The sequence below is a fragment of the Pleurodeles waltl genome, chromosome 4_1, assembly GCF_031143425.1.
Source record: "Pleurodeles waltl isolate 20211129_DDA chromosome 4_1, aPleWal1.hap1.20221129, whole genome shotgun sequence".
Taxonomy (NCBI): domain Eukaryota; kingdom Metazoa; phylum Chordata; class Amphibia; order Caudata; family Salamandridae; genus Pleurodeles; species Pleurodeles waltl.
In genome coordinates, this window is record NC_090442.1 from 530767311 (window position 1) to 530783252 (window position 15942).

The 15942-nt window shown below is 44.9% G+C and overlaps 1 pseudogene; it reads right to left on the reverse strand.

The window, feature by feature from the left end:
- Window positions 1-1587: 1587 nt before the first annotated feature.
- LOC138287170 (neuronal cell adhesion molecule-like) overlaps window positions 1588-15942 on the reverse strand; it is a 246893-nt pseudogene continuing 232538 nt past the window's right edge.

The window sequence follows — 15942 nt, forward strand, 5'->3', positions numbered from 1 at the left end:
TTCACAGCAAAAAAAACATTTCTAGGTAGATGCCTTTACAACACTGCATGATCCACTGTCCATTGTATATCTCAACCAGTACAACATAAGCTTTTTTTTCTTTCTTAGTTTATACCAATTAGAATGATAAAGCATCTACATATAAAAATGTAACTTAAAATTAAACTTGATGCAAGTTTTGAACAACCAATTTATTGGTAAATGGAATTGAGCATTTCTTCAACCATAGGCTGTTATATTATTTCATATATGGAGGCAAATAAAGTGTCTGGAAAAATGGATGTATAGGTTTTTGCTATATTTTAAATTCTGTCTGTATACGTTTAATCAATGCTAACTCGTCAGACTATCTAGTGAGGAAGTAATTTAGGTGAGCAAAGTTAGTAATAGCTATGAACATTTTTCAGAGACAGCTATAGTGTTGGCAGGGTGTTCACTTGAAGGCATATCAGCCACTGTGGCAGATGATGCTTCTTGCAAACACAGTTAAATCAATTATTCTATAGCTTGCATGCTCCTGGAGTGCTCAAATATATCCAGCTATTGAATCTATAAATGGTATAAAGCAATGACAACATGTTTTATCCTGTCTATAAAGCTGTTAATTTATAGAATTACCTACGTTTTCTACCATGATACAAGTCAGTACAAAAATGTAAAATTACCTCCTATTTTTGCAGCTCTGTGTTTTCCATAGCTTTTCTACCTTTTCAACAAGTTTTGTTTGGCAACGGCTCCAGCCTACCAATCAATATTCATTGTACCAACTGTTTTAGCAGTACAGTACACCTCGAATTCATATTGTAGAAAGGCACTTAATATTCTTTGCCTTCTGTTGAATGGATGTGGTGTTTGTTGGTAATTTAGTACAATGGCCGCACAAATTAAAAAAACAGCTTGTGATGCATGTAATTGTATGTATTCTTAGCAACACAATGTAAGTACAGTATAGAATGGAGCACTGTAGTATAGTAATACTTGATGGAATCAGGACGCTTTGAATTGAAAGGAGCAAAGAGCAAATAACTATCTCTGTAAGTACAGAAAATGCATTTGTATTTAATTTATTCAGCAATTATATACATACTTGTCATAACTCTCTTGCAAAAGGACATATGATAGCTATACATTGATGTCACCAATTTCAAAACAATGTCCACAAAGACATTGAGATCTATGTACTGTAATACAACTATTATAATACTCTGACATGTAAAACACACTTCATATCCGGGTAGTCAGCTGTGGACTCCGAGAAAACAATAACCATACTTTTAAAATCTACAGATGTGAATACATAAAATATTTAGCATTTTTCATGAATTATCTTTTAAAGACATGTAGTAGTCTTAGATGATACATTTTGGCTAGTTCCTTCCTTTAAAAAGCAGAGAGGCCATATCCACAATATTCTTTAAGTAAGTGATGTTCACTGTGATTTACTCTTACTTGAAACAATGTTATTTTCATATAACCTAGTGACCTCACACATTTTAACATGAATGCATTGATCTAAGTCTTTCTCTAGCAGGGAGATACAAGTGCTTTGAACATAACAGAGAATGGCACTGGAAATAATCTAATGAATCACACAAATTAATTCATGGCATTAACAGGTGTAGGTGCTTCTGAGTTTTTATTTCCTTCAACGGGTTCGTTCTCTTTTTTTACCACTGTATTGTACAATAAAGGAGCCATCCTTACTAAATTGTCCATTGGTACCTTCTCCGTAGTGAACTAAGCTATCATCACCGTCCTCCTTTTTCACAGTCCTGTCTGATGGTGTCCCGCTTCCCTTCTTTAGTGGTTTGTGGTCCTCAGCATAACTGCAAATGTAAGGAAACACAGATCAACACCTCCATAAATGACAATTCCACTTAAATAAGTCATTTTAGCTTACCACTAAAACATGCTGATTTAAACACCAATTGCACATCAATTATATAACCCACAGCTACAATAAAAGCTCCAAATGTAGACAAAATATGTTATGTTGTGAATCTGAATACAGTGTAAACTAATGATAAAAATTTCACTGAAAATTAAGCTGTGTGGTTTTCATTCTGCATTGGTGCAATAATGGTGAGTCTATTTCTGACATTGCCGAGGTATAGAAAATAAAATAATGTTTATGGTATCAGTATTCATTTCTGTCTGTTCTTGAATCCTTGCCATGCAGGATACTATTGCAATGGTTAACTGTAGAAAATAGGTGGGTTTGCTTGGGTAGAATGTGGTTTTAGTCATTATAATGCAGTCAAATTGAAATTTTAATTAGTTCTATTAAGGAGGAGAGGCTTTTAACATGCCTGACCTTTCAAGAGCTCTACAGACTCCATTTAAAAAATGCAGAAGAAACAAATGTAAATCAGTTAAAACAAAACATATTGCTCAGACCCAAATACATATATGCCCATTGCTAATAACCATATATGTATGATTTCAATTTATGCAAAGTACCCATACAGAATGTATTGCCTCAAAGCTGGTGTCAAAGGTTTTTAATGTAAATGTAAAACTGTCAATAGAGGAAACAAAGGTATGCAACACTTCCTTTCTCTGATTTCTTTTTTTCTTTCCTTTGGTTAACGATATCTTGAACTTTTACTAGTCAAACTGAAATAAAAAATATCACTTAAAATATTAAGTATGAAAAAAAACAAATATTTATGTAAAGTCAAAAAGCAGTGAGATGCACATTGGTGGATACCAGAAATGTTTCATTTGGTAGTTTCCCATCACCAGAGAAATAATGTTGTAAAATGTTAGGCCACTTTTGTAAGGAAATGCCTCCTTGGCATGGTTGCCCCCTGACTTTTTGCCTTTGCTGATGCTATGTTTACAATTGAAAGGGTGCTGAGGCCTGCTAACCAGGCCCCAGCACCAGTGTTCTTTCCCTAACCTGTACTTTTGTATCCACAATTGGCAGACCCTGGCATCCAGATAAGTCCCTTGTAACTGGTACTTCTAGTACCAAGGGCCCTGATGCCAAGGAAGGTCTCTAAGGGCTGCAGCATGTCTTATGCCACCCTGGAGACCTCTCACTCAGCACAGACACACTGCTTGCCAGCTTGTGTGTGCTAGTGAGGACAAAACGAGTAAGTCGACATGGCACTCCCCTCAGGGTGCCATGCCAGCCTCTCACTGCCTATGCAGTATAGGTAAGACACCCCTCTAGCAGGCCTTACAGCCCTAAGGCAGGGTGCACTATACCATAGGTGAGGGTACCAGTGCATGAGCATGGTACCCCTACAGTGTCTAAACAAAACCTTAGACATTGTAAGTGCAGGGTAGCCATAAGAGTATATGGTCTGGGAGTCTGTCAAACACGAACTCCACAGCACCATAATGGCTACACTGAAAACTGGGAAGTTTGGTATCAAACTTCTCAACACAATAAATGCACACTGATGCCAGTGTACATTTTATTGTAAAATACACCACAGAGGGCACCTTAGAGGTGCCCCCTGAAACTTAACCGACTATCTGTGTAGGCTGACTAGTTTTAGCAGCCTGCCACAAACCGAGACATGTTGCTGGCCCCATGGGGAGAGTGCCTTTGTCACTCTGAGGCCAGTAACAAAGCCTGCACTGGGTGGAGATGCTAACACCTCCCCCAGGCAGGAATTGTCACACCTGGCGGTGAGCCTCAAAGGCTCACCTCCTTTGTGCCAACCCAGCAGGACACTCCAGCTAGTGGAGTTGCCCGCCCCCTCCGGCCAGGCCCCACTTTTGGCGGCAAGGCCGGAGAAAATAATGAGAAAAACAAAGAGGAGTCACTGGCCAGTCAGGACAGCCCCTAAGGTGTCCTGAGCTGAAGTGACTCTAACTTTTAGAAATCCTCCATCTTGCAGATGGAGGATTCCCCCAATAGGGTTAGGATTGTGACCCCCTCCCCTTGGGAGGAGGCACAAAGAGGGTGTACCCACCCTCAGGGCTAGTAGCCATTGGCTACTAACCCCCCAGACCTAAACACGCCCTTAAATTTAGTATTTAAGGGCTACCCTGAACCCTAGAAAATTAGATTCCTGCAACTACAAGAAGAAGGACTGCCCAGCTGAAAACCCCTGCAGCGGAAGACCAGAAGACGACAACTGCCTTGGCTCCAGAAACTCACCGGCCTGTCTCCTGCCTTCCAAAGATCCTGCTTCAGCGACGCCTTCCAAAGGGACCAGCGACCTCGACATCCTCTGAGGACTGCCCCTGCTTCGAAAAGACAAGAAACTCCCGAGGACAGCGGACCTGCTCCAAGAAAAGCTGCAACTTTGTTTCCAGCAACTTTAAAGAACCCTACAAGCTCCCCGCAAGAAGCGTGAGACTTGCAACACTGCACCCGGCGACCCCGACTCGGCTGGTGGCGATCCAACACCTCAGGAGGGACCCCAGGACTACTCTGATACTGTGAGTACCAAAACCTGTCCCCCCTGAGCCCCCACAGCGCCGCCTGCAGAGGGAATCCCGAGGCTTCCCCTGACCGCGACTCTCTGAAATCTAAGTCCCGACGCCTGGAAAAGACCCTGCACCCGCAGCCCCCAGGACCTGAAGGACCGGACTTTCACTGCAGAAGTGACCCCCAGGAGTCCCTCTCCCTTGCCCAAGTGGAGGTTTCCCCGAGGAAGCCCCCCCTTGCCTGCCTGCAGTGCTGAAGAGATCCCTTGATCTCTCATTGACTTCCATTGCGAACCTGACGCTTGTTCTAACACTGCACCCGGCCGCCCCCGCGCCGCTGAGGGTGAAATTTCTGTGTGGGCTGGTGTCCCCCCCGGTGCCCTACAAAACCCCCCTGGTCTGCCCTCCGAAGACGCGGGTACTTACCTGCTGGCAGACTGGAACCGGGGCACCCCCTTCTCTCCATTGAAGCCTATGCGTTTTGGGCACCACTTTGAACTCTGCACCTGACCGGCCCTGAGCTGCTGGTGTGGTGACTTTGGGGTTGCTCTGAACCCCCAACGGTGGGCTACCTTGGACCAAGAACTGAACCCTGTAAGTGACTTACTTACCTGGTAAAACTAACAAAAACTTACCTCCCCCAGGAACTGTGAAAATTGCACTGTGTCCACTTTTTAAACAGCTATTTGTCAATAACTTGAAAAGTATACATGCAATTTTGATGATTTGAAGTTCCTAAAGTACTTACCTGCAATACCTTTCGAATGAGATATTACATGTAGAATTTGAACCTGTGGTTCTTAAAATAAACTAAGAAAAGATATTTTTCTATACAAAAACCTATTGGCTGGATTTGTCTCTGAGTGTGTGTACCTCATTTATTGTCTATGTGTATGTACAACAAATGCTTAACACTACTCCTTGGATAAGCCTACTGCTCGACCACACTACCACAAAATAGAGCATTAGTATTATCTATTTTTACCACTATTTTACCTCTAAGGGGAACCCTTGGACTCTGTGCATGCTATTCCTTACTTTGAAATAGCACATACAGAGCCAACTTCCTACATTGGTGGATCAGCGGTGGGGTACAAGACTTTGCATTTGCTGGACTACTCAGCCAATACCTGATCACACGACAAATTCCAAAATTGTCATTAGAAATTGATTTTTGCAATTTGAAAAGTTTTCTAAATTCTTAAAAGACCTGCTAGGGCCTTGTGTTAGATCCTGTTTAGCATTTCTTTTAGAGTTTAAAAGTTTGTAAAAGTTTGAATTAGAACCTAGAACTAGTTGTAGATTCTTAAAAAGTATTCCAACTTTTAGAAGCAAAATGTCTAACACAGATGTGACTGTGGTGGAACTCGACACCACACCTTACCTCCATCTTAAGATGAGGGAGCTAAGGTCACTCTGTAAAATAAAGAAAATAACAATGGGCCCCAAACCTACCAAAATACAGCTCCAGGAGCTTTTGGCAGAGTTTGAAAAGGCCAACCCCTCTGAGGGTGGCAACTCAGAGGAAGAGGATAGTGACTTGGAGGAAAATTCCCCCCTACCAGTCCTATCTAGGGAGAACAGGGTCCCTCAAACCCTGACTCCAAAAATAATAGTCAGAGATGCTGGTTCCCTCACAGGAGAGACCAACACCTCTGAAATCACTGAGGATAGCCCCAGTGAAGAGGACATCCAGTTAGCCAGGATGGCCAAAAGATTGGCTTTGGAAAGACAGATCCTAGCCATAGAGAGGGAAAGACAAGAGATGGGCCTAGGACCCATCAATGGTGGCAGCAACATAAATAGGGTCAGAGATTCTCCTGACATGTTGAAAATCCCTAAAGGGATTGTAACTAAATATGAAGATGGTGATGACATCACCAAATGGTTCACAGCTTTTGAGAGGGCTTGTGTAACCAGAAAAGTGAACAGATCTCACTGGGGTGCTCTCCTTTGGGAAATGTTCACAGGAAAGTGTAGGGATAGACTCCTCACACTCTCTGGACAAGATGCAGAATCTTATGACCTCATGAAGGGTACCCTGATTGAGGGCTTTGGATTCTCCACTGAGGAGTATAGGATTAGATTCAGGGGGGCTCAAAAATCCTCGAGCCAGACCTGGGTTGACTTTGTAGACTACTCAGTGAAAACACTAGATGGTTGGATTCAAGGCAGTGGTGTAAGTAATTATGATGGGCTGTACAATTTATTTGTGAAAGAACACCTGTTAAGTAATTGTTTCAATGATAAACTGCATCAGCATCTGGTAGACCTAGGACCAATTTCTCCCCAAGAATTGGGAAAGAAGGCGGACCATTGGGTCAAGACAAGGGTGTCCAAGACTTCAACAGGGGGTGACCAAAAGAAAGGGGTCACAAAGACTCCCCAGGGGAAGGGTGATGAGACAACCAAAACTAAAAATAGTAAAGAGTCTTCTACAGGCCCCCAAAAACCTGCACAGGAGGGTGGGCCCAGAGCCTCTTCACAAAACAATGGGTACAAGGGTAAAAACTTTGATCCCAAAAAGGCCTGGTGTCATAGCTGTAGACAGCATGGACACCAAACTGGAGACAAGGCCTGTCCCAAGAAAGGTTCCACTCCAAACTCCCATCCAGGTAACACTGGTATGGCTAGTCTCCAAGTGGGATCAACAGTGTGCCCAGAGCAAATCAGGGTCCACACTGAAGCTACTCTAGTTTCTGAGGGTGGGGTGGATTTAGCCACACTAGCTGTCTGGCCGCCTAACATGCAAAAATACAGACAGCAACTCTTAATTAATGGGACTAGAATAGAGGGCCTGAGGGATACAGGTGCCAGTGTCACCATGGTGACAGAGAAACTGGTTTCCCCTGGCCAATACCTGACTGGAAAAACTTACACAGTCACCAACGCTGACAATCAGAGAAAAGTACATCCCATGGCAATGGTTACTTTAGAATGGGGAGGGGTCAATGGCCTGAAACAGGTGGTGGTCTCCTCAAATATCCCAGTGGACTGTCTGCTTGGAAATGACCTGGAGTCCTCAGCATGGGCTGAGGTAGAGCTAAAAACCCATGCAGCAATGCTGGGTATCCCTGAACTGGTGTGTGTGAAAACAAGAGCACAATGCAAGGCACAGGGTGAACAAGTAGAGCTGGAGTCTGGAAGAATGGCCCAGCCTACCAAGAGAACAGGAAAGTCAGTTGGGAAACCAACTGCAACACAGCAAAAGAAAGGGAACCTCTCTTCTCAGGAAGAAGTTCTGCCCTCTGAGGGAACTGAGCCTTTGGAGCTTGAACCTTATCAGGTTGAGCTCTTAGGCCCAGGGGGACCCTCAAGGGAGGAGCTGTGTAAGGGACAAGAAACCTGTCCCTCTCTTGAAGGCCTTAGGCAGCAAGCTGCTGAAGAGTCCAAAGGCAAGAAAAATGGAACGCATAGGGTCTATTGGGAAGATGGACTCCTGTACACTGAGGCCAGAGACCCCAAACCTGGTGCCACTAGGAGAGTGGTAGTGCCTCAGCTGTTCAGGAAGTTCATCCTAACATTGGCCCATGACATTCCCCTTGCTGGACATTTGGGACAAACCAAGACGTGGGAGAGGTTAGTCAACCACTTCTACTGGCCCAATATGTCCAACATGGTTAAGGAGTTTTGCCTCTCCTGCCCCACCTGTCAAGCCAGTGGTAAGACAGGTGGGCACCCAAAGGCCCCCCTCATTCCACTTCCAGTGGTGGGGGTTCCCTTTGAAAGAGTGGGTGTGGACATAGTTGGTCCACTAGAACCTCCCACAGCCTCAGGAAATATGTATATCCTGGTAGTAGTGGATCATGCTACCAGGTATCCTGAAGCTATTCCCCTTAGGTCGACTACTGCCCCTGCAGTAGCCAAGGCCCTCATTGGTATCTTTACCAGAGTGGGTTTCCCTAAGGAGGTGGTGTCTGACAGAGGTACCAACTTCATGTCAGCATACCTAAAGCACATGTGGAATGAGTGTGGGGTGACTTATAAATTCACTACACCATACCATCCACAAACTAATGGCTTGGTTGAGAGATTCAACAAGACATTAAAAGGCATGATCATGGGGCTCCCAGAAAAACTCAAAAGGAGATGGGATGTCCTCTTGCCATGTCTGCTTTTCGCTTACAGAGAGGTGCCACAGAAGGGAGTAGGATTCTCACCCTTTGAACTTCTGTTTGGTCATCCTGTAAGGGGACCACTTGCCCTTGTTAAAGAAGGCTGGGAGAGACCTCTCCATGAGCCTAAACAGGACATAGTGGACTATGTACTTGGCCTTCGCTCTAGAATGGCAGAGTACATGGAAAAGGCAACCAAAAACCTTGAGGCCAGCCAACAGCTCCAGAAGTTTTGGTATGACCAAAAGGCTGCACTGGTTGAGTTCCAACCAGGGCAGAAAGTCTGGGTTCTGGAGCCTGTGGCTCCCAGGGCACTCCAGGACAAATGGAGTGGCCCTTACCCAGTACTAGAGAGGAAGAGTCAGGTCACCTACTTGGTGGACCTGGGCACAAGCAGGAGCCCCAAGAGGGTGATCCATGTAAACCGCCTTAAGCTCTTCCACGACAGGGCTGATGTCAATCTGTTGATGGTAACAGATGAGGATCAGGAGGCAGAGAGTGAACCTCTCCCTGATCTTCTGTCATCAGACCCAAAAGATGGTACAGTAGATGGAGTGATCTACTCAGACACCCTCTCTGGCCAACAGCAAGCTGATTGTAGGAGAGTCCTACAACAGTTTCCTGAACTCTTCTCCTTAACCCCTGGTCAGACACACCTGTGTACCCATGATGTGGACACAGGAGACAGCATGCCTGTCAAGAACAAAATCTTTAGACAATCTGACCATGTTAAGGAAAGCATCAAGGTGGAAGTCCACAAGATGCTGGAATTGGGAGTAATTGAGCGCTCTGACAGCCCCTGGGCTAGCCCAGTGGTCTTAGTCCCCAAACCTCACACCAAAGATGGAAAGAAAGAGATGAGGTTTTGTGTGGACTACAGAGGGCTCAATTCTGTCACCAAGACAGATGCTCATCCAATTCCAAGAGCTGATGAGCTCATAGACAAATTAGGTGCTGCCAAATTCTTAAGTACCTTTGACTTGACAGCAGGGTACTGGCAAATAAAAATGGCACCTGGAGCAAAAGAGAAAACAGCATTCTCCACACCTGATGGGCATTATCAGTTTACTGTTATGCCCTTTGGTTTAAAGAATGCCCCTGCCACCTTCCAAAGGTTGGTGAATCAAGTCCTTGCTGGCTTGGAGTCCTTTAGCACAGCTTATCTTGATGATATTGCTGTCTTTAGCTCCACCTGGCAGGATCACCTGGTCCACCTGAAGAAGGTTTTGAAGGCTCTGCAATCTGCAGGCCTCTCTATCAAGGCATCCAAATGCCAGATAGGGCAGGGAACTGTGGTTTACTTGGGACACCTTGTAGGAGGAGGCCAAGTTCAGCCACTCCAACCCAAGATCCAGACTATTCTGGACTGGGTAGCTCCAAAAACCCAGACTCAAGTCAGGGCATTCCTTGGCTTGACTGGGTATTACAGGAGGTTTGTGAAGGGATATGGATCCATTGTGACAGCCCTCACTGAACCCACCTCCAAGAAAATGCCCAAGAAAGTGAACTGGACTGTGGAATGCCAACAGGCCTTTGACACCCTGAAACAGGCAATGTGCTCAGCACCAGTTCTCAAAGCTCCAGATTATTCTAAGCAGTTCATTGTGCAGACTGATGCCTCTGAACATGGGATAGGGGCAGTTTTGTCCCAAACAAATGATGATGGCCTTGACCAGCCTGTTGCTTTCATTAGCAGGAGGTTACTCCCCAGGGAGCAGCGTTGGAGTGCCATTGAGAGGGAGGCCTTTGCTGTGGTTTGGTCCCTGAAGAAGCTGAGACCATACCTCTTTGGGACTCACTTCCTAGTTCAAACTGACCACAGACCTCTCAAATGGCTGATGCAAATGAAAGGTGAAAATCCTAAACTGTTGAGGTGGTCCATCTCCCTACAGGGAATGGACTTTATAGTGGAACACAGACCTGGGACTGCCCATGCCAATGCAGATGGCCTTTCCAGGTTCTTCCACTTAGAAAATGAAGACTCTCTTGGGAAAGGTTAGTCTCATCCTCTTTCGTTTGGGGGGGGGTTGTGTAAGGAAATGCCTCCTTGGCATGGTTGCCCCCTGACTTTTTGCCTTTGCTGATGCTATGTTTACAATTGAAAGGGTGCTGAGGCCTGCTAACCAGGCCCCAGCACCAGTGTTCTTTCCCTAACCTGTACTTTTGTATCCACAATTGGCAGACCCTGGCATCCAGATAAGTCCCTTGTAACTGGTACTTCTAGTACCAAGGGCCCTGATGCCAAGGAAGGTCTCTAAGGGCTGCAGCATGTCTTATGCCACCCTGGAGACCTCTCACTCAGCACAGACACACTGCTTGCCAGCTTGTGTGTGCTAGTGAGGACAAAACGAGTAAGTCGACATGGCACTCCCCTCAGGGTGCCATGCCAGCCTCTCACTGCCTATGCAGTATAGGTAAGACACCCCTCTAGCAGGCCTTACAGCCCTAAGGCAGGGTGCACTATACCATAGGTGAGGGTACCAGTGCATGAGCATGGTACCCCTACAGTGTCTAAACAAAACCTTAGACATTGTAAGTGCAGGGTAGCCATAAGAGTATATGGTCTGGGAGTCTGTCAAACACGAACTCCACAGCACCATAATGGCTACACTGAAAACTGGGAAGTTTGGTATCAAACTTCTCAACACAATAAATGCACACTGATGCCAGTGTACATTTTATTGTAAAATACACCACAGAGGGCACCTTAGAGGTGCCCCCTGAAACTTAACCGACTATCTGTGTAGGCTGACTAGTTTTAGCAGCCTGCCACAAACCGAGACATGTTGCTGGCCCCATGGGGAGAGTGCCTTTGTCACTCTGAGGCCAGTAACAAAGCCTGCACTGGGTGGAGATGCTAACACCTCCCCCAGGCAGGAATTGTCACACCTGGCGGTGAGCCTCAAAGGCTCACCTCCTTTGTGCCAACCCAGCAGGACACTCCAGCTAGTGGAGTTGCCCGCCCCCTCTGGCCAGGCCCCACTTTTGGCAGCAAGGCCGGAGAAAATAATGAGAAAAACAAGGAGGAGTCACTGGCCAGTCAGGACAGCCCCTAAGGTGTCCTGAGCTGAAGTGACTCTAACTTTTAGAAATCCTCCATCTTGCAGATGGAGGATTCCCCCAATAGGGTTAGGATTGTGACCCCCTCCCCTTGGGAGGAGGCACAAAGAGGGTGTACCCACCCTCAGGGCTAGTAGCCATTGGCTACTAACCCCCCAGACCTAAACACGCCCTTAAATTTAGTATTTAAGGGCTACCCTGAACCCTAGAAAATTAGATTCCTGCAACTACAAGAAGAAGGACTGCCCAGCTGAAAACCCCTGCAGCGGAAGACCAGAAGACGACAACTGCCTTGGCTCCAGAAACTCACCTGGCCTGTCTCCTGCCTTCCAAAGATCCTGCTTCAGCGACGCCTTCCAAAGGGACCAGCGACCTCGACATCCTCTGAGGACTGCCCCTGCTTCGAAAAGACAAGAAACTCCCGAGGACAGCGGACCTGCTCCAAGAAAAGCTGCAACTTTGTTTCCAGCAACTTTAAAGAACCCTACAAGCTCCCCGCAAGAAGCGTGAGACTTGCAACACTGCACCCGGCGACCCCGACTCGGCTGGTGGCGATCCAACACCTCAGGAGGGACCCCAGGACTACTCTGATACTGTGAGTACCAAAACCTGTCCCCCCTGAGCCCCCACAGCGCCGCCTGCAGAGGGAATCCCGAGGCTTCCCCTGACCGCGACTCTCTGAAATCTAAGTCCCGACGCCTGGAAAAGACCCTGCACCCGCAGCCCCCAGGACCTGAAGGACCGGACTTTCACTGCAGAAGTGACCCCCAGGAGTCCCTCTCCCTTGCCCAAGTGGAGGTTTCCCCGAGGAAGCCCCCCCTTGCCTGCCTGCAGCGCTGAAGAGATCCCTTGATCTCTCATTGACTTCCATTGCGAACCCGACGCTTGTTCTAACACTGCACCCGGCCGCCCCCGCGCCGCTGAGGGTGAAATTTCTGTGTGGGCTGGTGTCCCCCCCAGTGCCCTACAAAACCCCCCTGGTCTGCCCTCCGAAGACGCGGGTACTTACCTGCTGGCAGACTGGAACCGGGGCAGCCCCTTCTCTCCATTGAAGCCTATGCGTTTTGGGCACCACTTTGAACTCTGCACCTGACCGGCCCTGAGCTGCTGGTGTGGTGACTTTGGGGTTGCTCTGAACCCCCAACGGTGGGCTACCTTGGACCAAGAACTGAACCCTGTAAGTGACTTACTTACCTGGTAAAACTAACAAAAACTTACCTCCCCCAGGAACTGTGAAAATTGCACTTAAGTGTCCACTTTTTAAACAGCTATTTGTCAATAACTTGAAAAGTATACATGCAATTTTGATGATTTGAAGTTCCTAAAGTACTTACCTGCAATACCTTTCGAATGAGATATTACATGTAGAATTTGAACCTGTGGTTCTTAAAATAAACTAAGAAAAGATATTTTTCTATACAAAAACCTATTGGCTGGATTTGTCTCTGAGTGTGTGTACCTCATTTATTGTCTATGTGTATGTACAACAAATGCTTAACACTACTCCTTGGATAAGCCTACTGCTCGACCACACTACCACAAAATAGAGCATTAGTATTATCTATTTTTACCACTATTTTACCTCTAAGGGGAACCCTTGGACTCTGTGCATGCTATTCCTTACTTTGAAATAGCACATACAGAGCCAACTTCCTACAACTTTTGTATAGAATTTTCTAACTGTGGCCAAAGTTTCTTCATTGTTATTTACAAAAATGTATTGAGAGTAGTGCTGGTCACTTAAGGGTTCCGAATGTGGAGAAGGAGATAATGTCATAGAAGAAGACTTTGAATCGTGATAAATTCTGCAGACATTTGTGCGTTTAAGCTGCATGTCTTGTGGAAAAAATGGGCATTGGGCAGTTAGCCATTGCTAATGTGAATTGTATCCTGTCCAAACTGTGGTCAATGTGAACTACTTCAGTTGCTCCACTCAATGAAACTACAAACAGTTGAATTTTTATCACAGGTACTGAAGTTTAAAAACAGAGCTATAGTAGAATATATGGTTAAATGCAGGTACATACTTTAGAATGTCATAGCTACATAATCTGAAACGATTTTTCCACAAATTCCAGTTTGAAGTGATTTTAATAATGTGTACATCTTTTAACCACTCTTTTTTGTACTTTAATAAGCAGTTGTCTATAAGAACGCAGATTATAACACTTCTACCACAAGTCGAGTTGGCAAATATCTGACAACTGTTAAAATGTTTAAGGCTAAGGAAATCAAAGCTAAACACACTATATGAGCATTATAGTGTCTGTACAATATGTTGACTTATTGCAATTAACTAAATGACCTCCAATTGAATATAATGTACAGTCATTATTAAGTATTACCCAAATTGGCAGAGGGAGATCATGTTTCAGACTATTTCACACTTCATACATTGTTTGGCTATACACAAAGATTCACTGATAGTAAAGAAAACTCAGTTGAGGAATTCTAGTTGTAAATTGTATTACTGAATGAATGTAAAGATTTTAATCAGAATTTTTTAATCTGACGTTTCTGTTGAACATTAAAATTTTGCTATGTGTGCGAAATCTTGTGTGAATTAAACTGTGCCTCAACCTCAAACACAAAGGTGGCAAATGTTCTAAGCTAGGATATTTACCAATGTCAGCTGCCAGAATCAACACATTCTCAATGGCAACACTGTACCTTTCGTCCCAAAGATAAAAATGCAGTTAGTCAGTTAGCATTATTTTAAACTGACACACCCACTGTAGTGTGCCAGATAATGTACAGCCAGTGGCATCACTCTTTCATGGGGTCTAAGACAAATGTAGTATGTTTGTATTAAGATATAAGCTATTTTGTAATTTGTACAAATATCATTATTTACCAAAAGTTTTTTTCTGTAAATCTTTCACTGCAAGGGTTCTAATACAATGCCTTGTGTTATAGTGTTGTGTAGCCATTTTAGTTATAGCTCCATGCATGTTAGTTTAATACACTAGGCTGCTGTGCACTTTGACCTAGATATATTTTATTCGGCTTTGCATTGTTATTTTTACAATACCCAGTTTTACGGTCTTGTTTTATTTTCATCTATCTAACTGTTTTGCTTAGTCCAGCACTGTGTTCTCAAACAAGACATTCTTGATCACTTTGTGCTTCAGTCAAGGCTACAGTTTGGTACATTGCCAGTGAACGTGGTAGAAGTTTAGTCTCCAACATTTGTAGAAAATACACATCCTTACGTAGGGACATTTTCATAGAACATCAGCTGTGTTATTATAAAAACACTTCCCAGTCCCATTACACGTTCAGAGGGAGATTCCAGCCAGGGAACAATGACTGTATGCTGATTGCTGAATGCTTAGCTGCAGATGCTGATGCAGACTACAGGCCTTTGCTCAGGTATGAGGGTCGATGTCCTCCCGGCAGAACCTAAAAGGCAGAATTAGAGCTTAACATGCTGTGCTCAGATTATGACTCAGATAGGAAATAGTCCATCGATTCTAGTGGCAATGTGATAGCGTTATTCTAATGCTTCACTCTCATCGTCACCATTTCAATATTGTCATGTTGTGTCATCCTGGTTATTGCAGCTCACGCTTTGCTATCTAAAATGCAGTTATTTTATTAAACCAGTCTTTAAAACTCATACTGCTTTTTATTGTCATTTATATGTGAGACTGAATTGCGAATGAGAGAACCGGATGTGACCTGAGTGTCCACGACTTCCCTGAGAAGTATGATATGTCATACGCTCGGTTGCCCAATCATCTCTACCTTTTGGGAGAGACGAGGCACTGCTAGTGAGCCGGAGCAAAACCCGGATTTGTAGCGACAGGTGTCACCCACAGTGGGTCAGACTCAGTCTCCCACACCGTGGACGATCTTGCTGCTCAAAATCCAGTAGTCTCATTAGAATAATGAGAGCCTACGTGACATGGCGCCGCCAATGTTTGGTCAGGCTCTAATTTTCAGGTCCTCCGGAGTATCTCTGTCTCATTATGTATAATGACACCTCAATGCAGTATGTGGAGACGTCCGTGGTGCTGCGGATTTCCACCACAGCTGTGTAGGTAATCCTACTACAACTGGCGGTTGTTCAAACTTGAACTTTAACAGGAAACCCCATTTTGGTGTCCCTTCTCTGAACTAATAGTGTTACTATCATGGCGAATCACCAACATGTACAAATAGCTGTTAACATGAGACAACCTCTCACAGCAAACTTACTAGCAAATGGCCTAACGGCCCAGGGAGGTCCAGTCACATTTGTGGTGGACACCCATGCAGCTTATAGAACAGAACTTTTTTACTCTTGGGTCACATTTCCAGCAGTTGATGGGAACACAAATACATTTCATCAATATACACCTGCGAACGCGCCTGGACAATACAGAGCATACGCATA